At 41.8% G+C, this 22,651-nt stretch overlaps 1 long non-coding RNA gene across 1 annotated transcript; it reads right to left on the reverse strand.

The window, feature by feature from the left end:
* Nucleotides 1-2,426: 2,426 nt before the first annotated feature.
* Nucleotides 2,427-9,306, reverse strand: LOC145503530 (uncharacterized). The gene is made up of 4 exons (XR_014051542.1): nucleotides 8,976-9,306; nucleotides 8,373-8,485; nucleotides 4,418-4,498; nucleotides 2,427-4,255 (listed from the first exon to the last, which is right to left on the reverse strand). It is a non-coding gene; the product is annotated as an uncharacterized LOC145503530 (long non-coding RNA).
* Nucleotides 9,307-22,651: the final 13,345 nt, after the last annotated feature.

The raw sequence follows: 22,651 nt of genomic DNA on the forward strand, positions 1-22,651 counted from the left end.
ATTGTCAGCCACCCCCTCTAGAATGTAAGCTTTGTGAGGACAAAATACATTACTATTTTGTTCACCACAGTAGCTTCAACACACGGTATAGTGCCTTAGCAGAAACTAAATAAATATTGGTTAAGGTATTGAATTGAATTGAAATCTAGTATATATTCAGTTGAACTACACAAAATCACCTTTCTAAAGTCAAAATGGTCAAATATTGGCAATTATATATGTTCAACCTAATAAATGCTGTCTCCTTGGGAGAAGAAAGGAGCCTTAAACAATTGATAGAGTTACTGAAAAAAAATCAATAAATGTCTTTCTAAAAAGGTACTTTTAGATTTTCACTGAAATCCATATCCTGGGCCATGTGTGTGCATGCTCTGTCTCTTCAGTCGTGTCCCACTCTTTGCAACCTTATGGACTGTAGTCCACCAACCTCCTCTGTCCATGGGATTTTCCAGGCAAGAATACTGGAGTGGGTTGTCATGCCCTCCTCCAGGGGATCTCTCTGATCCAGGGATTGAACCAGGGTCTCCTGCATTGTAAGCAGATTCTTTACCACTGAGCCACGGGGGAAGCCCATCCTGGGCCATATACACAATTAGAAAATCCATGAATTCAGAAAGTGATCTTCAAAAGGAAAAACCAAACATCTGTGCTAGCCCTTTTAAGGGGCAACTACCAAAAGTTAATTTTCTGACCTTTGTGAGTATTTTGGCTAAAAATGACTTTCTGACCTCACTGTGCCAAAGTGCAGATCATAATTGACCATGCGCACAAAGGAGTTAAATCTAGAACATTTCCCATTCTGCCAAATGCTCATTGCAGCTATTACCTTATCCATCATTCAACATGTCTCCCAAGTGGACATCGTCGCTCATCCTGTCCAGCCCCAGACCATTTCCTTCATCTGAACAGGCAATTCAAAAGAAGCAAGCCTCTGGTTAAATAAATGCATCTGTATTTCCTCTGGAATTTGTTCATACTTTCAGATAAACAAGCTCAGTGGGAGAGAACAGGATAGCAGGCTCCAGGACAAAAGGAAGTCTGTCAGGCAGATGTTGCTTTGTGCAGCCGACTTCGCCTTAAAAGCTTCACATAAGACTAACAGAAGGCAAAGGGCCAGGGTAGAAGGGAAATTTTTTTTAGCCTATTTAGTGCTTTCTCTACTTTTAAATGAAGAGGGAGCCTGGTCCAATTTCCAGGTACAATGGATTCCTCACAAACTTTCAGTGATTTGGATACTTTTATGTATTATAGTCCATATTTTAAATTCCACATTTTAAATTATTTATTCTTGCTAAAATATACTGGCTTTCTACTTCTGTTTATTACTGCTATAGCTGAAAACAGATTTGCCTACTTAACCTCCATTCCCTGTGTCTTATTGGTCCCCAAATAATTATAGTTTATGCTAAAACTTATCCCACTCTCTTCCCAAGGGAAAGATGTAGAAAAAAAGAAAGAACAAGATAAAGCCTTGAGGTCACCAACATCTAGAGGCTGGTTAGAGATGGAAAGGCCAGTAAAGGAGATGGAAAAGTAACAGCCAAAGTAAATCATTAAATTGTCCTAATTAATAGCATAAAAATGAAACCATCTAAATGTCACAAAATGCCATATATTAAATCAAGAATGGAATACCTATGTAACTGAAATCCATGAAGACATTAAAATGATTATGAAGACCTGTGTTTATTGATTTTCGAGGATAGTTGAGACATTAAATGAAAAAATGAGTCTCAAAACAGCATATATAGTATGATTTCATTTTTTAAGTTAAAAAATCTGGAAAGATACATCCCAAAATGATAGTGATAGATTTTTGCAAATGTTCTGTTTCTGGTTTTCCTACAAAGAACATGTATTATTGCATAATAATAAATTGCTTTCTCCCTCACGGAGCCTTACATTTTGTAGGTTGCAGTAGAAGTAACTAAAGTTAGGAAAGTTGGTAAAAATTTAAAATGCAACTATGTCATCTAAGAGAATAATATTTTATACTGGCATTTTTCAAATATTTTTAGCCACAGAAGTTTTATTTAGATTAAATATTTTAGGAAATCCAAAAGCAGGCTAAAATAGAACTACTGCAACTGAGGAGAGTAAGGAGAAAGCAGACCCCAACCAGTTTGAGTTCCCATGGGAAGGATAATAATATCACAATAATACGAGAGAGGTAGGATCATGTAAGGGACAGAGCATATATCCAGGAGCAGATTGCCTGGGTTCCAATTCTGGCTCCACCACTAACCAGCTCTGTATATTTAAGCACTTACTATCTGCCAGGCAACGTGCTAAGTGCTTTGTATGTACTGTCTCAGTTAATTATCAAAGGACACAGAGAGGTTGATTAAATTATTCTAGATCCCACAGAAGAACAGGAACCTGAACACTGGCATCTAATTTCAGAGCCCATGCTCTTTTTTCCCCCCTTTTTATTGAAGCATAGTTGATTTACAATGTTGTGTTAATTTCTGGTATACAGCAAAGTGATTCAGTTGTACCTATATATTCTTTTTCTTCTCCAGTATGGTTTACTACAGGATATTGAACATAGTTCACTGTGCTACACAGTAGGACCTTGTTGTTTTATCTATTTTATCTGTAGTAGTTTGTATCTGCTAATTCCAAATTCATAATTTATCCTTCTCTACCTCCTTTCCCATTTGGTAACCATAAGTTTGTTCACTATGCCTATGAGTCTGTTTTTGTAAATAGTTCACTTATTTATTTTGTAAATAAGTTCACTTATATGTGGTAGATTCCACATATGAGTGATATCATAAAGTATTTTCCTTTCCCTGTCTAACTTACTTCACTTAGCATGATAATCTCTAGGTTCATCCATGGGGCTTCCCTGGTAGCCCAGCTGGTAAAGAATCTGCCTCCCATGCAGGAGACACCAGTTCAATTCCTGGGTTGGGAAGTTCTCCTGGAGAAGGGATAGGGTACCCACTCCAGTATTCTTTGGCTTCTCTGGTGGTTCAGACAGTAAAGAATTCTCCTACAATGCAGGAGACCTGGGTTCGATCCCTGGGTTGGGAAGATCCCAGGGAGGAGAGCATGGCAACCCACTCCAGTATTCTTGCCTTGAGAATCCCCAGGGACAGAGCAGACTGGCAGGCTACAGTCCGTGGGGTCGCAAAGAGTCAGACACGACTGAGAGGCTAAGCACAGCACACAGGTTCATTCATGTTGCTGCAAATGGCATTATTTCATTCTTTTGTATGCATTGAACTGCTTCATGATAACAGGACAATTACAACCATTTCCAAAGCTGGTAGCTTTTCTGTAGTTATACCGAGCAGTCAGTATAAGTAACTGGAAAGGACCCAGAGAGGGAGCAGGACAAAAACAGGTTGTCTCCTCATAGTATTTTCATCTGTAGAAGGGCTCTGAGTAGACTTACATCAACTTCATAAATCCTGAGAAAATGAAGTTTCATTATTGTTGTATTTAATTAAGCTTTCTTACAAGTTCCCATCTCCCTTCTAAGCAGAAAGAGGGAACAAGACATTTTAGTTCAAGCCTATAATCTCAGTCCAATGCTCAAATCTGAACAAAGTCCTTAGATAATTTGATGTCTTTAGGATAAATGTTGTGTACTTTCCAGGTGGCACTAGTGGTAAAGAACCTGCTTGCCAATGCAGGAGACGTAAGAGACACAGGTTCAATCCCTGGGTCGGGAAGATCCCCTATAGAAGGGCATCTCAACCCACTCCAATAGTGTTTCCTGGAGAATCCCATGGACAAAGGAGTCTGGCAGGCTATGGTCCATGGGGTCACAAAAAGTCAGACACGACTGAAGTGACTTAGCATGCACAGGATAAATATTCAGTTTTTCAGATTTCCTTGCTTCTTCTCTTCCCCAAAATGATGTTCAAGGAAGGGGAAGAATCCTTGGTTCCAGACGGTGTCCCCTGCTTCAACATGCCCAGCCTGGACTTGTTTCTGAACTGATAACCTTTAGGAAGCAGACAGCTGCTGGAGGGTTCTAGTGTCTCCTGCGGAAGACCCTAGCTGAGCAGTTCCATGATGGCCTGGTGGTTCTCCCTGGCTGACTCGCATGAGCTCTGCCACACCCTTCCTCTGGCTGCCGGTCTATGTGGCCAAAGGAAGGTGGCCTTCCTCTTGTCGTGCCAGATGCCAAGGCAGGCCCTATGACTCTCATTCGATTTGGTCCCCTTCCCCATCGGGTCAGGGGAGGCACATGGACCCTTCTCAGTCTCCTCCATACCACATAACTTGATGCAGGAAATGCCTGGGAGAAGGAGATAATCCAATCACCTTCCAGAGTCCCAAGACTAAAATGAACCATCACCCTCTATCCTGGTAGGTAATGACCCAACATACCCATCTCCCACCTGCCTCCTTTTTTTCTTTCCACAATCCCTGAAGCCAGAAGAGGCGAATTTTTATTTACCTCCCTTTCCTCACTTGCTAAGACTTGCCATCATCGCTTTCTTCTCCTCCTCCTAGATTCCAGGCTCATGGCTAAGCCTTCCTGGAGAATAGAATTCAAGAGAGGAAAAGATCATCTTTACCAACTAACATAAACCAAATTTGAAGTTTTATCATAAAGCTGACCCTCATTATTCTGAGAAGAAAAGATCTCTACCAAATTCTCAGAGAGCTCTCTTAAAACCAGGAAAGGAATGATTTGAGGGTATCCTTGTATAAAGTCAACACAAATGACATTTGAATTTGTACATAATTGGGATGCATAAGTATATCTGTAGCAACAAGGTGTGCAAAACTTGTGAATCCCCTGACTCGGACCACAGGAGAACAGGATGTGACTATTATGCTAATGAGCTCATTAATATCATGAATACAATTAACAAATGAAGTTGATTATCACTGGCAAGCATTCATTACAAAGAGATTAGCTACTGTGCTCAACCACACAAGTAACTATTTTGCTGTGTTTGTCCGGAAGCATTCTTTTCATCTTTGCTCATTTATTACCGTTAAATGGATAAATGCCTGGGAATGTGGGCTCAGCTCATTACTTATATATATTACCTTGATTATAATTTGACCTCATGCACATTTCAGTTAGAAGAACCATACAAAATATCACTTCTATTTATAATACAGCCGCATCTACCAAGTCTACAGAGAAATAACATCCTAATTGGAAAGAATAAAGGTTACCTTTGAGTGTAAACTGCACATTCATTTAGTCATCGATTTTATTCCTTTCTAATTATTGGTGGTTGTGCATCTCCTAGTAACTGAGATAGAGCTGTTTTTCCTCCTAACAACTCCTGAGAAATGGAAACCCTAATGATCAGATAAGTGGATTGGGAGGATGTAGTTTTAACATGCAGTTTATTGGGGCCATCAAAAATTAAAAAATATGTAGGATTCAAACTTTAACTTCCTTAAGTTCTGTGGCCAAAGGTCTGTTTGTACATCACTACTTCTCTATCTGTGTTGTTAGATATACATCTTCTTTGCAGTTCAGAGTAAAATAATGCTGTTACCAATACACCCAAAATTAAATATGCATGCATGCACGCTAAGTCTCTTCAGTCTTGTCCAACATTTGCGACCCTATGGAATGTAGCCCTCCAGGCTCCTCTGTCCATGGGATTCTCCGGGCAAGAATATGGAGTGGGTTGCCATGCCCTCCTCCGGTAATCTTCCCGACCCAGGGATTGAACCCGTTTCTCTTTATGTCTCCTGCATTGGCAGGCAGGTTCTTTACTACTAGCACCACCTGGGAAGCCCTAAAATTAAATACACATCTTGTCAATGGCAGTTTTTCTTGCTACCCATCTATGAGAAGTGAAGACCTGGTTCGCAGCTATGGGTTTTGAACTCTTTGAAGAAAAGAATAAAGTTCATCTCCACTGGGAAACTTCTCGATCACCAACCCTCAGCACCATCCTCTCGCACAGTCACCTAAGTTGTCTCCCTGCCCATCTCATCCTGCCTCCCATTCACTGAATCACCCGTTGTATTAGTCTGCTCAAGCTGTCATAACAAAATACCACAGGCTGGGCGGCTTAGATGACAGATACTTTCTCACAATTCTGGGGGCTGGAAGACCAAGACAAGGGTGCCAGCATGGCTGGGTTCTGGAGAGAGCTCTCTCCTCAGGTGGTGGATGGCTGCCTTCTTGCCACATCCTCCAGTGGTGAAGAGACACCTCTGATGTCTCTTCCTCTTCTTATAAGGGCACCAGTTCTATCAGATCAAGGCCCCACCCTTGTGACGTTATTTAAACAATCACCTCCCTACAGGCCCTGTATCCAATACAGTCACACAAGGCTTGGGACTTCCATATATGAATGGGAGGGGGATACAATTCAGCCCATACCTCCCCTGGCCTGGCATCCTTAATTATAATCAATACCCTGGGTGGGGAGATTGGCTGGTAGGTAGCAAGGCTCAGCCAACTCACCATTTTTGCCTTTTGGCTCCTGAAATAACTTCTCCAGGTGGCCCCTTGCAGGGACCAAGACATAAATTTCTCAGGGGAATTGTAAAGATTGATGGAGTATGGAAGGTGTCAGTTAGCCAAAAGACTTAGCTGTGATTATCTGAGCAAAAAATGGCTCTGACTGAGGAGGGATGAACACAGGGTTACACTTCAGAGTGGACTGCCAGCCGCATCCTAAGATCTGAGAAGCACTGGAAACGTCCTCTAAAAACACTTCTCTCATTGGCCTGATGCTTTCACCATTAGAGATGTATTCCATTGGCTTAAGGAAAAGTGGCCCAATGTAGCCGTCAGTTAATAGAACACGGAGGGAGAAGAAGAGACTGTTTCTTAATTTTTTTTATTACTATTGCAAGAGCTTCTAGGGAAGGAACAGCATTTTTCTCACCTTTGAGCCCTCACTTCACCTACCATGGTGACTTGCACAAAAATGGTGCTCATTAAGTATGTCTTGAGTGACTGCATATTGCCCTGAAGGAATTGAATTTCTTTCACTTCCACAAGCCAAGTGCTGAGTAGAAACTATTCTCTTCATTGTTCTCTATGTCTCTGAATATATTTGCCCATTTCATTTTCACTTCCTGAGCCAAACTGAATGTGAATGCCATACAAGGTCAAGCAATAAAACAATCTAAGCAGTCTCATATTAATATTCACTTCTTCCTAGACTTCTCCCCACTTTGTGAATATGTTACATAGAACACAAGTTAGTTCCTACTTGGTGTGGATCTGTATAACTGGAAGTCATTGTGGGCCACAGGATAATCACAACCAATATGCCATTCACGTTGCAAATAAATCTGCTCTTTAACATTTTAACCACTGGTTCATTTATCATATTTTCTGGTTGTCTTTATATTGGACAGCTAAATTTTCTGCCTTCTTCAGTTTGTGGCATTGGAAAATTATTTCTGGAGGAGTTGGCACTAAAAGAATGGACAAGTTCACATGGCCAGAAGAAGGTCTTGCCCCCAAAGGCACAGACTCGGTGTTTCTGACAAGGAGATGGGGCAGCAGGAGAAGGTGTCAGGCCATGGCCAAGGGGAGGCGATGCTCGGTGACTTGGACCCCAACATTGAGCTCTTCTCTAAATGCTAGTTTTTGACCCATCTGGTTGAAAGGAAGGAACAGAATCTCCCTCAAATTAGCTTAAGAAAAGCAGCTCTGTTCAAAATGTGTATCTCTTGGGGAATGCAAGGACAAAAATAGGAAAATCAGGACAAAAATAAAAACCGACCTCAGAGGACAAAACCAGAGCTTGTTGGGGACCCTCTGCAGCACAAGTTCCCTGACCTTTACACCAACACCACAGTAAAAATGTCTGGGCTCTTACTTCTGTCTGTCTCTGTGACTTAGTCCCTTCAATTGCTAAGTGTGGCCCTGGGACATACATCATTGCATCACCTGAACTTGTCAGAATGCAGAATCTCAGGCCCCACCCCAGCCCTACTGAACCAGGATCTGCATTTTAGTGAGATCCTTGGATGAGGAGAGAGAGAGAGAGATACATAGAGAAATAGAGAAATGATATAATAGGCGGGCTCCTTGGCAGTGGACTGACCATCCCTGAGGCAAGAGGTCACACTTGATTGAATTATCTTTAGGGTATATAAACCAAAGGCCACGAGCAAGAAGAAAAGTGAGGTATGTCAGGTAAATTGGCTTACCTGCGTATTTGAAATGTGTTTCTGAGCTCAGCAGAGCCTGAGTACATTTTGAGTGTTTCACCCCTGAAAGAGTCTCTACTGTAAGCTGTTACCAGCTTTGTGCCCATTTCCTGAATTAGGCATCCTTGTTTCTCAGGTGACAAGCAATGTCAAGTGTCATTAGCACAGTGAATGTTTGTGAGCACTGCTGTCCCACCAGAAAAATACATTCAATGCACACAGAAAATGAAAGAGAAAAGGGAGCTCTTTATAATTCTCACCACTTCAGTGATGCAGTAATGAGCTCTCACAGCCTCTCTTCTTTTCTAAAATCCGAATCCTTCCAAAGCAGGATGTGCGCTGATGCTTTCATGTTGGGTGGTGGTTTCTATACCTGCAGGTACAGAACAGAGCTCGATGTCATTTTCTCCTCAGGGTTTAAACCTAACTTGAGGAGGCAAGCCCGTGGGTAGCTAATTAATAGATTTTTTTTTTTTTTTTTTTACAATTGCATGTATCTGGAATTTTCTGATTAAACTTCTGAGCCAATTAAAAACGAGACCAAAAAATTAATAAGCGTTTTCTTCCTGCCTTGTGGAGTTGAAAACTGGCTGGGGAAGCCCCCAGGCAAACTCCTGAGTTGGGAGACATGCCATAATAGAGTGGAAGGCTGTGGGCACAAGGGTTCAAAATAGGCACTGTTTCTCCCTCTTTCTCTCTCTCTTCCTCTCCCTCTCCCCTCCCCCACCCAATAAGGCGCTAATCTCTCTATATCTGTGCTCCAGTTTTCAGCACACAGAAGCTTTTTTCTTATCTACTAACAGCCAGAAATACAGAACCCTCCCCGCGCCCCACACCCCAGGATCACAGGATTTCTACTGTACCTCAAAAGTCCATTTTCTCTGTCCTGCCAGCCAACACACATTCAATGGGTCCTGCTCCCTGGGGACAGACAGCCTGCATCCTGCGCTATCCTCCTGGGGCTCCTGCCCTGAGCACACCCTCTCTTCTTATCAGAAGAGACATTGGCAACTCACTTTTGTTAATAATGTTCAGAAGCAACCATGCGCTTAAGGGAGATTAGGACCTAACAGAGGCTCTCTCTGTGATGTCATTTTTATAAATATAAGGAGTCAGAGGGAAGAGAGCTTCAAAGAAAAAATGTACTAAAATGGTGCCCAGAACAGCATCTGCAGGTTAATACTTTCTCAAACAGTGTGGTTCTTGTGGGTGTTTCCAACATGTCCCAAGAGGAGGGCGCCTGACCCAAGATGGGCCAATCATAAAGTCTCAATCCTATCACTGGGATTGGCCCAGGAATAGACATGTGACCCAAGTCAAGCCTATCAGAATTTTACTCTGGATTTTTTCAAACCTGAGCGGTGAAAAGAGTCTTTCCTCTCCAGTCTTAGAAATGTAAATATGCCAGGTTGGAACTACAGCAACAACAACCCCAGGCACATGAGAAGCCAGTCTGAGCAGACAAGGTGATGCTCAAAGAAGCCAAGACAAGCAACGAAGAGCAGGAGGAGCCCTTACAATGCCCAGGTCCCTGGTGCCAGTTTTCCCCGATGCCCACTCTGGCCCCGCCCTTGTCTGCTTTCCCTAGTTCAAGTTCAGTTTCTTTCATTTGCCACCAGGAGAGTACTAGCTAATAGGTCCAGGATCTCCACTGCTGCTATAGATGCTCTCAGTGAAACCCCTTCCCTCCCTTTTAAAACAGAAATGCTACCTTATGAACACACAGAATTGATAGAATTGTAAATATTCACATCACAATGCAACCAGAAGATTTAAAGGGATAAGAAAAGATGAAGAAAAAATAAAGACAACTGTCCGAGCATTTTATGTCAAGATCATATTGCCATTTTACACAAGTCTCTATCATTAATGGAATATTCCTAGATTTTTCTATTTATATGGATTGCACACAGCACACTCACACTCACATCAACAGAGAGCATTCAGTAGTGAAAGTGTGTGTTAGTCACTCAGTTGTGTCCAACTCTTTGCAACCCCATGGACTGTAGCCCAGCAGGTTCCTCTGTCTGTGGGATTTCCCAGGCAAGAATACTGGAGTGGGTTGCCATGCCCTCCTTCAGGGGCTCTTCCTGACCCAGGTATTGAACTCAGGTCTCCTGCATTGCAGGCGAATTCTTTGCCATTAGGTCTTTGCCAATGCAGAGGATAGAGGACTGAACTGAACATCCCATGAGTTCAACAGAGACCGTGAGTCAGCAGAGAACATGTGACTTTGGTGACGAGTCACTTAACTCTGGGACTCTGTTTTCTCATCTGAAAAAGGACTTTAATAAAGAAGGAAATTGGAAAAAAAGAAAAGCTGTTAGAACTAATAAACAGGACTTCCTTGGCAGCCAGTGGTTAAGACTCCACACTTCCACTGCAGGGGGCACAGGTTCAATCCCTGGTCAAAGAACTAAGATCCCACATATTGCATGGTGCAGCCAAAAAATTAAAAAATTAAAAATAATAAAGTAAATTTAAAAAGAACTAATAAACTCAGCAAATAGCTGGATATAAAGTTAACACACAAAAATCAGTTGCATTTCTGTACACTAACAGTGACCAATCTAAAAAGGGAATTATAAAAATAATTTCATTTAAAATATTATCAAAAAATAAAATACTTAGAAATTGATCAAGTAGGTGAAAGATTTGTACAATGAAACTACATAATATTGCTGAAATAAATTAAAGAAGACAGGAATAAATGAAAACATCTTTTGGATGTGATAACTTCATGGATTGGAAAACTTAATGTTGTTAAAATGTCGGTATTATCCAAAGCAATCCACAGACTCAATGCAGTCCCTATCAAAATCCTAAAGATATACTTTTAAGAAATAGAAAAATCCATCCTAAAATTTATATGAAATCTCAAGGGAGAGTAAACCAAGATTCATGCATTCTCAGGTCAACTCCAAGCCAGAACAAGCCCTTTTACAAAAATTCCTAAGGGACCTACAGCAAAGATGTCTAGGGCTATTTCATCCCAAGCAGGCATCGCAATTTATTTTAAAACCAAATTTATTTAAAACAGGATGGCACTGGCCTAAGACTCAAGATAAATCCATAGAGTAGAAAACTATGAAAAAATCTTAAATAAAAGTTGATGTGGGGACTTCCCTGGTGGTCCAGTGATTGAGAGTCTGCCTGCCATTTCAGGGGACACAGGTTTGATCTCAGTTCCAGGAGGATCCCACATGCCATGGAGCAACTAAGCCCGTGTGTCAGAGCTACTAAGCCCATGTGCTACAACTACTGAGGCTGACATACCTAGACCCCATGCTCCGCAGCAAGAAAAGCCACTGCAATGAGAAGCCACTGTGCATCAATGAAGACCCTGTGTGGTCAAAAATAAAATCAAATAAATACAAATAATTTTTTTTAAAAAAGAATTAACATGGCTTATTCCACAGACTTAGGTATAAATTCAGGTACAGCTCTTCTACTTTTCTAACTAATAGCTCAAGTTTTCCACCTGCCTATTAGTAAGAAATTCATAATCTTCTTCAGATTTTCCTTCATTCCAGCCAAATTGCTCAGGAACTGCAAGGGCCTATAGCGTCCAAGAGAAATGGGATTTAGTCTGCCACCCTCATCCTAGCAGAATGGGAACTGGGTCTAATCAAGTCACTGTTTCCATTGTCTCTCATTGTAATACAATAGTCTTACTGAAAAAAAAAGATCCTACATATTTTGCCAGCTGTTGCTGGCCCACTGCTACAATAAGATTTTTGTGGATCCAGATTTCTACATAGGCAGCTTCTTCAAAGAATGCTCTTTGTGCTAAGTTCAGTCAAGAGCACCAAATTCTTGGGGATCTCAAGATTGCAGTTCCTAGTGGTCTGTTTTTTCCATTCCCCTTAGAGCCACCTTCCAGGGTACCAGATAAACACTTAACAGATTAGAAGGAGGCCAAAGTAGGTGGTATATAATAAATGACTTTTGCTGGGTTTTGTCCCCAATTTCTAGGAGATGGCCTCCTAAATCTTCAGAATTTCCTGATGATAGGAGTGTCTTTGTTATTCATGGTGGGTCCATCAGACCACACACAATTGTTTATGCTAACAAAGTGATTCCTGGTGGACCTCTAAGGTGACTGAGAATGGGGGCTGGCCATACCAGAAAGAACCAACTGTGTGTTTAGAGGGTTGAGCTTTAAAACACATGATATTAGCCCAATCTCTAAGTAGGGAAGGGAGAGTGGAGATTTAGCCACATGCCAGCAATTAAATCAACCATGCCTATGTTAATATGACACCTCGATAAAAACACCAAAGCATGGGGAGAAATGGCCATGGGCGCCTGTGAATTTGCAACTGGTGCTTGCAACTGAGGGCACTCTTGTAGATGACTGTGCTTTTACCTCAAATAAATAGAGGACTTAGAAGTAATGCAGGCAAGAAAATGTAGCAGTAGAGATGGACAAAAGTGGACAGGTTCAAGAGACGTAGAGTGAAATCAATAGTTCTTAATGATGGATATTGTCATATACAATCCTAAAATGCAAATTTTTAAAAAACAATGAGTTATCAATCTTACTGTTATAGAAAAAAATTTAAATAGGAATTATAAAAACATGGTCTTTCAAATTATAACCAAATAATACCTATATGTATCACTGCATAATAAGGATAAAGAAAAGCAAATAACTCTAATCTTTACTTTCATGTGCACTATTTCACACAAATCACATCAGTCAGGGTCTAATAGATATAACTTCAGGGAAAGCAAACTATAAACCATAATAGAGATTTGTTATTTTTTAAGTCATTAACATTATAATCTCGTGTCATCTATCATAGGACTTGTCACTATCATACAAGCCTCAGAACTGTGCCTAATTGACTGAGTAGAAAATAGCTTTAAATTTCTATCTCCCTTTTTCTATGGTTGAAATTTAAATAAAGTCAGTATTACAGTGCTCATCAATGAGCTTTCCCAAATGAAAAACCTTAAGAGAAGCTATCAGTATAATGAAAGAGCTAACACAAGAGCCAGAGGAAAACCGGGAACCCACTGCACACCACCACCTACAAAAAAACCTGTAACAGTGGCTTCACAGTACTTTGTACTGTGAAGTTGCAAAAAAATTGAGGGCTAACTCAGCAGTGGCCACAGGACTGGAAAAGGTCAGTTTTCATTCCAATCTCAAAGAAAGGCAATGCCAAAGAATGCTCAAACTACCACACAATTGCACTCATCTCACACACTAGTAAAGTAATGCTCAAAATTCTCCAAGCCAGGCTTCAACAATACGTGAACCGTGAACTTCCAGATGTTCAAGTTGGTTTTAGAAAAGGCAGAGGAACCAGAGATCAAATTGCCAACATCCTCTGGATCATCAAAAAAGCAAGAGAGTTCCAGAAAAACATCTATTTCTGCTTTATTGACTATGCCAAAGCCTTTGACTGTGGGGATCACAATAAACTGTGGAAAATTCTGAAAGAGATGGGAATACCAGACCATCTGATCTGTCTCTTGAGAAACCTGAATGCAGGTCAGGAAGCAACAGTTAGAACTGGACATGGAACAACAGACTGGTTCCAAATAGGAAAAGGAGTATGTCAAGGCTGTATATTGTCACCCTGCTTATTTAACTTATATGCAGAGTACATCATGAGAAACGCTGGGCTGGATAAAGCCCAAGATAGAATCAAGATTGCCGGGAGAAATATCAATAACCTCAGATATGCAGATGACACCACCCTTATGGCAGAAAGTGAAGAAGAACTAAAGAGCCTCTTGTTGAAAGTGAAAGAGGAGAGTGAAAACGTTGGCTTAAAGCTCAGCATTCAGAAAACTAAGATCATGGCTTATGGTCCCATCACTTCATGGGAAATAGATGGGGCAACAGTGGAAACAGTGTCAGACTTTATTTTGGGGGGCTCCAAAATCATTGCAGATGGTGATTGCAGCCATGAAATTAAAAGACGCTTACTCCTTGGAAGGAAAGTTATGACCAACCTAGACAGCATATTAAAAAGCAGAGACATTACTTTGCCAACAAGAGTCCGTCTAGTCAAGGCTATGGTTTTTCCAGTGGTCATGTATGGATGTGAGAGTTGGTGATGGACAGGGAGGCCTGGCGAGCTGCGATTCATGGGGTCACAAAGAGTCGGACACGACTGAGTGACTGAACTGAACTGAACTGAATGAAGGTCTTTAAACCGCAGAGGTCCTGGGACTCCCCCTGGTAATCCAGTGGCTAAGACTCCACTCTTTCCACGCAGGGGGCCTGGGTTCAACCTCTAGTCAAGGAACTTGATCCCACATGAGCAACTGAAGATCTCACATGCTGCCGCATGCCACAGTGAAGACTGAAGATCCTGCATGCCACAAGTGAGACCCGGCAGCAGCCGAAGAAATAAATAAATACTTTTAAAAACACTTTACTTCTGTCAAAATAAAATCAAAGCTAATAGTCCTCAATGGCTTTGAGAATCAACTAGCCAAAGAGGCAGATTGTCACATGTGTCTATATCCCATGGATACAATCAACAGGAAAGACTGGAAAGGTAGGCACTTGAGAAATTGTTTCTCCACAATTAGGGGCAGGGGGAACTGTAGGGAAAAGGAAATGCTCCCTGTGCAGCTTTCTTTAAACATCTTTATTTCTGTCCCTGAGTAACCCAGATGTCTGCAAACTGCACCAGCCTATGAGGTCACAGTAACAACAACACCCACATATTGCTGTTTCCTAGCCTAGTGTTATTAGGCTATGCAGCTGCCACTTCAAAGCCTCACCCATTCTGAGACTCTCCGTGTGTTGTTATGCTCAGACAGAAGTCTGTTCATATCCCCCTGCTCCAAATGTCCACTGTCAAAGAGCCACTTGAGGGAGGTGTCCTGAGCCTGCCACAGCTGCCCATGTCCTCATACTCTGAGGGCCACCGTGGGAGAATGACCTCATGCCCAGTGCTGACACCCAGATTCCCAAGCAGGAGCAGCTGGTTCGCCAAGGCTCACAACATCCTTCATCGAAGTGATCCCTTCTCTTCTGCTGTCTCCCTCCACTGCTGCCTAAAATACCTTTTACTTACTCTCAGAGTCAGACCAACAGCAACAGATGGCCATGCCAATCCCAAGCCACAAATCCCTCCGGAGCCCAAGCAGGGCTCGGTTCTGTGTAGAGACACAGGGAATAAACAGAGAGAGAGGCAAGAAGTAAAGTAATAACACTTGATAAACCTGGAAGACAAAGCTTATACATCTGTTCATTTTTCTAGGATTTCCATTTTTCTGTAGATTTGAAATATTTCAAAATAAAAAGTTGAAGGAACAATTTAAAAATTAAAGGACTACAAAGATAGAAATCAAATTGCTTTAATGATTACATCCTAAATATGGTTCAATATGTAGGGCTTCCAAGGTGGCTCAACGGTAAAGAATCCGCCTGCAATGCAGGATATGCAGGAGACATGGGTTCAATCCCTGGGTCGGGAAGATCTCCTGGAGGAGGAAATGGCAACCCACGCCAGTATTCTTTTTTTTTTTTTTAATTAAAGAATAATTGTTTTACAGAATTTTGTTGTTTTCTGTCAAACCTCAGCATGAATCAGCCATAGGTATACATTTATCCCCTCCCTTTTGAACCTCCCTCTCCATCCCACCCCTCTATGTTGATACTGAGCCCCTGTTTGAGTTTCCTGAGACATACAGCAAATTCCTGTTGGCTATCTATTTTACATATGGTAATGTAAGTTTCCATGTTGCTCTTTCCATACATCTCACCCTCTCATCCCTTCTCCTCATGTCCATAAGTCTAGTCTCTATGTCTCTTTCTCCATTGCTCCCCAGTAAATAAATTCTTCGGTACCATTTTTCTAGATTCCAGATATATGTGTTAGAATACAATATTTATCTTTCACTTTCTGATTTACTTCACTCTGTATAATAGGTTCTAGGTTCATCCACCTCATTAAAACTGACTCAAATGTGTTCCTTTTTATGGCTGAGTAATATTCCATTGTGTATATGTACCACAACTTCTTTATCCATTCATCTGTCAATGGACATCTGGGGTGCTTCCATGTTATAGCTATTGTAAATAGTGCTGCAATGAACAATGGGATACGTGTGTCTCTTTCCATTTTGGTTTCCTTAGGGTATATGTCTAGGAGTGGGATTGCAGGGTCATATGGTGGTTTTATTCCTAGTTTTTTAGGGAATCTCCATACCGTCTTCCATAGTGGCTGTATCAGTTTACATTCCCACCAACAGTGGAAGAGCATTCCCTTTCCTCCACACCCTCTCCAGCATTTATTGTTTGTATACTTTTTGATGATGGCCATTCTGACCAGTATGAGGTGATATCTCATTGTAGTTTTGATTTGCATTTCTCTAATAATGAGCGATGCTGAGCATCTTTTTGTGTGTTTGTGCCATTTGTATGTCTTCTCCACTCCAGTATTCTTGCCTGGAGAATCCAATGGACAGAGGAGCCTGATGGGCTACAGTCCATGGGGTCACAAAGAGTCAGATACAACTTAGCAACTGGGCATGCACCCGGCATACACATATAGTTTACAATCATTAAAATGAGAAATGGTGATGGCCTGGGCTAGGGCAGTGACAGTGAGCGCAGAGCTAGATTTGAGAGAGATATGTCTGGCTGGAAACAAGAGGATGTGACTTATTGGATATGTGGTATGAGGGAGGGAGGAGTCAAGAGTGACACTATGATATACAAGTTGGAACAGATGATTCAAGAAGAGGACAACACATGTGGGCACGGAACAGAGGAAGAGGGTGGGATGAATTGGAAGATTGGGATTGAGGTATGTGCAGTGTCATGTATCAAACAGATAGCTAGTGGGAACCTACTATATATAGCACAGGGAGCTCAGCTCGGTGCTCTCTGGTGACCTAGAGGGGTGGAATGGGGGTGCGGGGGGCTCCAAAAGGGAAGGACTATATCTATGCATGTAGCTGGTTCACTTCATTGTGCAGCAGAAACTAGCATAGCATTGTAATGCAACTATACCTCAATCAAAAGTTAATAAAAGAAGAGGACAAGAGATCAATTCTGTTTGGACAGGACATAGAGGTGGGGATGGTCACAAGGCACACTGGACCATGAACAGAGCTGAATATATGAGGAGTTAGGAGTCAGTAGAAGCTGGAGCTGGTGCATGCATCAGGTCCTCCACAATAAGTAAGAAGAAGAGGGGGAAATGAGGACAACCTGCTCAATGAGGCTGAGGGGAATCCCTCGTTTCCAAGACAAAGCACTCCATGTTAATCCCACACTCTATGCCATCTCCCAGTATAATTCATTCCTGGGCAAATTCCACTCCTCATTAACATTTCTTCTTTCCTTAGATTGTTTTTTATTATTTCAGTTTTATTATGCTGGTACAAAAGCCAAGTACTCCTCCTAATAAATGGCCTTTTTCATCTGTTATATCACCCAAATGAATTCAAGCACTTATAATTAGCAAGGTTTACATAACAGGTATAATTTCTTGATAATAAAGTCAGGCCATTATCGTTGGTCTTTCTTAATGGGAGCATTTTGTTTTTGAAATAAACAGCAGGCATTAACCAAAGATATCTGGATAGTAATAATATCCAACTCTGATCATAACCCGTTTGCTACTCTCTTGAAACTAATCATAATTCTACAACAAAATAAAAACATTAGAGGATTAATAAAAGCCATTTTATCAGACAAGGCTCATTCTTCTTTAGTGCTATATTTGTCACACAAGGGAAAATTACTTTATTACATGGATAGCAATGCATTTATGACAAGGCACTTGAAAAATAAGTCTGACACTCATTTTGAAATGAAATTCCATTTCTTAGTAGTCAAAAGGCATGCAGTCATCAAAATCCTTTAAAGAGAAAAAAAAAACACTGCATACTTTTAGTGCTTTTAAGCGCTTTGTTCTTAAATAAAAGGACTTAGTAGGTGCAAGTACTAACAGTTTAGACTGTTGATATATGGTTTAAGTTAAATCAGAAATGAAATTCAACACTATGGTCATACCAGATCAAAATAATTAGGCAAAAGAAAGGATTTTTTTAAATTAATCAGTAATTTTATATAGTCAAGCAGATAATTTCAAGGAAGGGAGAGGGGAGAAAAGCCACTTCTTCACTTAGAAGATAAACGGATAAATCACTGGTCTTGTCACATATACGTCACTGGCTTACCCCACCAGCCACTTAAGAAACTCCAAGGCTCTGCAAAGTATCAGCTACCCTACCCCAGTTCCACCCCTGAACAAGTATATCTGTTCAGGGTGGAAGAGACTACCCATCAGAATGGTCTCCCATTTCTTGATACAAAGTTGTAACTGGAAAGCATCTGCCCAGCCTGGAAAACCCAGTTCCCACTCCTCTTGCAGCTAGGTAGAAACTCATAATCCATTCTCACTGTGAAGTGTGCCACTTCTGGACCTGGGCTTTTAAGAAGGCAGGCATCTCTGCGCTACACTCTCTTTTTTCCCTCCTCCACCAGCTCAATGCAGATGACAACTAGGTCCAAGGGAACTGCAGAATCTCCAGATGGAAGTCTCCTGGGCCCCTGCATCAACACATGGAGAACCATCCACTCTCCACTGGCCTGTATGTGAACAAAATATAAATTGTGGGTGTATATGCTGCAGCAAGTTATCCTCTCTAAGATACTAGAGATGATGTGTATGTGCTGCTCATAGACAAGTCAAATCCACTATCCAGTCAGCTACCGTGTACCATAGCTTTTATCTCTCTATTTTCTGCTCTATTCCTTGAACATGAGGCATCCCATTGTCAACTAGGTACCACTACATCTACTGGGCTTCACTCCTCATGACCTCAGTCAGGCACATCTGCTGCTTCTGTTGGGATCACCAGACTGGCTGCCACAGCCACTGAATACCTCTGCCTCCACTGGTATTTCTGCATGATCTGGGTACCGCATATACTCTGACCTGACACCGCCACCTTTTCTGTATGCTGCTACCTCTTCAGCTAGAGCCCATGAAGTACTGAAATGCCTTCAAGTTTTGTGAAGAAATATAAGTGAGAGGGATTTCACAGGTGGCTCAGTGGTAACAAGTCCACCTGTCAATGCAGAAGATATGGGTTCAATCCCTGGGTCTGGAAGATGCCCTGGAGAAGGAAAGGGCAACCCACTCCAGTATTCTCACCTGGAAATCCCATGGTCAGAAGAGCCTGGCAGGCTAAGGTCCATGAGGTCACAAAGAGTTGGGCACGACTTACTGACCAAACAACAACAACAATATAAGAGAGTGTTTCTCTCTGTTTCAAAGTCAAACTCATTTGGCACCAAGCAACTGAAAGAGAAAATCCAGTTCATGGTGGCTTAAGCAATAAAAGCATTTTCTTACCTCATGTGACAAGAAGTCCAAATGTGCTGAACTCCAGATTGGGTGCACAGCTCCCCAACATCATCAAACATCTCATTTCTTTCTTAACTTTGTCATTCTCCTCTGTCAGCTTTTCATTATTAGTTATCACAAGATAATGGCCACCAGCCCAAGCAGTATATCCTCATACAACATCAGATGGGTAAAAAAATAGGAGACGTTTTTCCCAGACGCCCAACTGCAGATATCTCCCACCATAGCTTTGGCCTTACATACATAGCCACCCTGACTCCAGAGAGCCTTTTGGAAAAGGAAAACCCTGTCGAAAGGAATGAGATTGCCACGGAACTTCACTGGCAGTACAGTGGTTAGAACTCTAGGCTTCCAATGCTGAGGGCATAGGTTCGAACCCTGGTCTAGGAACTAAGCTGCAGCATGTCCCACAGCTCAGGTGAGAATTTTTTTTAAAAAAAAGGAATGATATTGCCCATCATGATTTTAGTCCCTAACTTGGCGCCACCACCACCACCACCACCACCACCACCCCACCCCCTGCCCCACCACCCCACCCCCCGCCCCCCAAAATTGTTTTTACCAAAAAGGAGTGAAATGGCTTTTGGAGGTGGAGAGACAAACCACAATGGCTGCCAGATTCTGATACCACCACACTGCCTCCCACACAGGCAGTGCAGTTGAAAGCTTCTCTGCCTTCTGTGACCCACACCTGTGCCCCTGGGGAACTGGCCAGGTACAAGGTTAAGTGGTAGACACCTGCCCTCTATGCTACACACACACATTTGCTGTGTCTATGGTTTTGATAGTGGGTCAACCATTATTAAGCCTGTCTCTCTCTTAATATGATTGCTCACCTAGTCATAAAATGGCTTCCTCACAGCGGCACCAGGCCAGTTTGAGAGATGAGCTCACCATACCTGTGTATACTATACCTCATAATAGTCCTCATTTGGGCTCAAGCCATATATTACCAGCCCAGTCGTACCACTTCTCATTTTTGCCTTGACAGAGCTGGGCTTCAAATTGACAAGCATATCGTTTTTGATACATAGAAAAAACACTGTTCAGAATGTGTTAGGGAAAAAAAAAGCCTTCTCCAAAAAGAAAATATCACTGGTGTTCAAGTCGCCTTAACAATAAACACTAATAATGACAACAGATTGTTTGTTCAATATTAACTGCATTTAACTGTGAGACAAATCAAAGATCGCCATAGGGAACACACGACTTGTTAGGAATGGTATGTTTTAATAATTCTGAGAGAAAAATTCTAGTTCATCCACAACGTCAAAGGGTAACATTTCCCAGGGGAAATGAAATTAATCATAGCAAAGGAAAATGCAACTGAGTTAAATGCTTTTTTTTTAGGCTATTAATACTTTTCTTCTACTTTTCTGAGTGAATTCCCAAAGTCCTGGGCTCTTGTTGGCGAAAAACTCCAGAACAATCCGAGATGAGGCTTTCTGATCACCCATGCTTCATATTTGGGCCAATTCACAGGCCTTTGAGATAACACAGACAGAGCCGCTGACACCAGGTTTCCAATAGAGAGGGTGAATGTTTTAAAACACATTATCTATCGAAGTGGTAACAGGTAAGATGTCTTCGGGGCTTCAGTTTAGGTCGGTGATTTCTAATCTACATAAATTTCCTTGGAACTGACTGTAAATTAGTTAAATGGTTGGCTGGTGACAAAAAGACGAGGAAAATAATGCATGCATATAAAGCAGCACAAAAGCTTTGGAGGGATTTGAATCTACTCTGTAATTATGTTGGCGCATGGGAAATTAAAATTCTTGTTGGCCTCTCCTTTTGCTTTCTCCCTCCCCCCAGGCCCCCTCATCTTGTCCCCAATAAATGAGCTCTTGGAGGAAAAGGTAGTTTGAGGTGGAAGAAAACAAAGAGAAAGATGAGAGAGCAGGATGAAAAGACAGCCCAGCGAGGGCCTTCCTGTTCCCCAGTGAGGCACGGGGCTCTCACACAAGCAGGAAAGGCTGTTTTAATTAAAACCTGTGGTCGGTTCAAGGAAGAAAGTAGTTCAGATGAATAGTTTTCCTCCTACATCCCTCATTACAGCTTGCACTTTGGGCTATTTATGTTATTTCTCTAGACCAGGGGCGAACAGGGACAAATCTAGCCCAGCACCTGTGTTTATATCACCCTCAAGAACGGTTTTTACATTTTTTACATAAATATCTACATTTTACTCCCAGTTTTTCCTCTTAGCCTGCCAAGTCTAAAACATTTCCTCTCTGGCCCTTGAAGAAAAAGGTTTCCACTCTTTCCTCTAGTTGAGACCTCCAGGGGGCAGCACTGAGCAGTACGTTCCTTTTCCTTTTTTAATCTCTCGGATTCTATAAGGCCTGATGGTTGGATAGATATTTAAAAGTTCCAAAAGAGGATCCTAAATGCAGGAAGACATTAAAAAAATAATAAGAAGAAGAACCTAAGGCTTAGAGGTGCTAATTGGCTGGTCAAAAGTCAGTAAAGGGAGACACAGCAGACTCCTACCTTGGAAGAATCTGTGTCCCAACTTGGAGAAGATAGTAAGAAGTTTTATAGCAATGGTGCAGAGAGGGTGTGATCAGCTTGTGGACGTTCTTCTGAGGGATTGGTGGTGAGGTAAGTAGGAGTCAGCATCACCAACCTTCAGGTTCCAACTGGTCTGGGGTCTTAAATGCTTGTGGGCAGAGTACTATCCTTAATCCGTAAACTTCTCCCACCTGTAGCGGGTTTCAGAGATATTGTAGTTCAGCTGCAAAAAAGCACAAAGATATTGTTGTGTGTATCCGTTGATGGGGAAGGGCTTCCCTGATGGCTCAGTGGGTGAAGAATCTGCCTGCAATGCAAGAGACACAGGAGACGTGAGTTTGATCCCTGGGTTGGGAAGATCCCCTGGAGAAGGAAATGGCAACCCACCCCAGTATTCTTGCCTGGAAAATCCCATGGACAGAGGAGCCTGGCAGACAGGCCACAGTCCAGAGGGTTGCAAAGAATAGGACACGACTTAGCAACTAAACATACTTTTTGATAGGGAACCAGGACCTTGCCCTAGAGTTGCACTCTTGTTTCTCTTGACTGTTTCTCCCTGGTCTCCCTTCTTGCCCTAATTAGTAACTGCTTGAATGTGCCCATTGGAATTCAGGGAAGGTCATGAATGCTGAATGAAGACTGTTTCCAAAAATCAAAAAAACAAGGGA

Source organism: Giraffa tippelskirchi, chromosome 4, assembly GCF_054371585.1.
Source record: "Giraffa tippelskirchi isolate mGirTip1 chromosome 4, T2T-mGirTip1v1.2.pri, whole genome shotgun sequence".
Taxonomy (NCBI): Eukaryota; Metazoa; Chordata; class Mammalia; order Artiodactyla; family Giraffidae; genus Giraffa; species Giraffa tippelskirchi.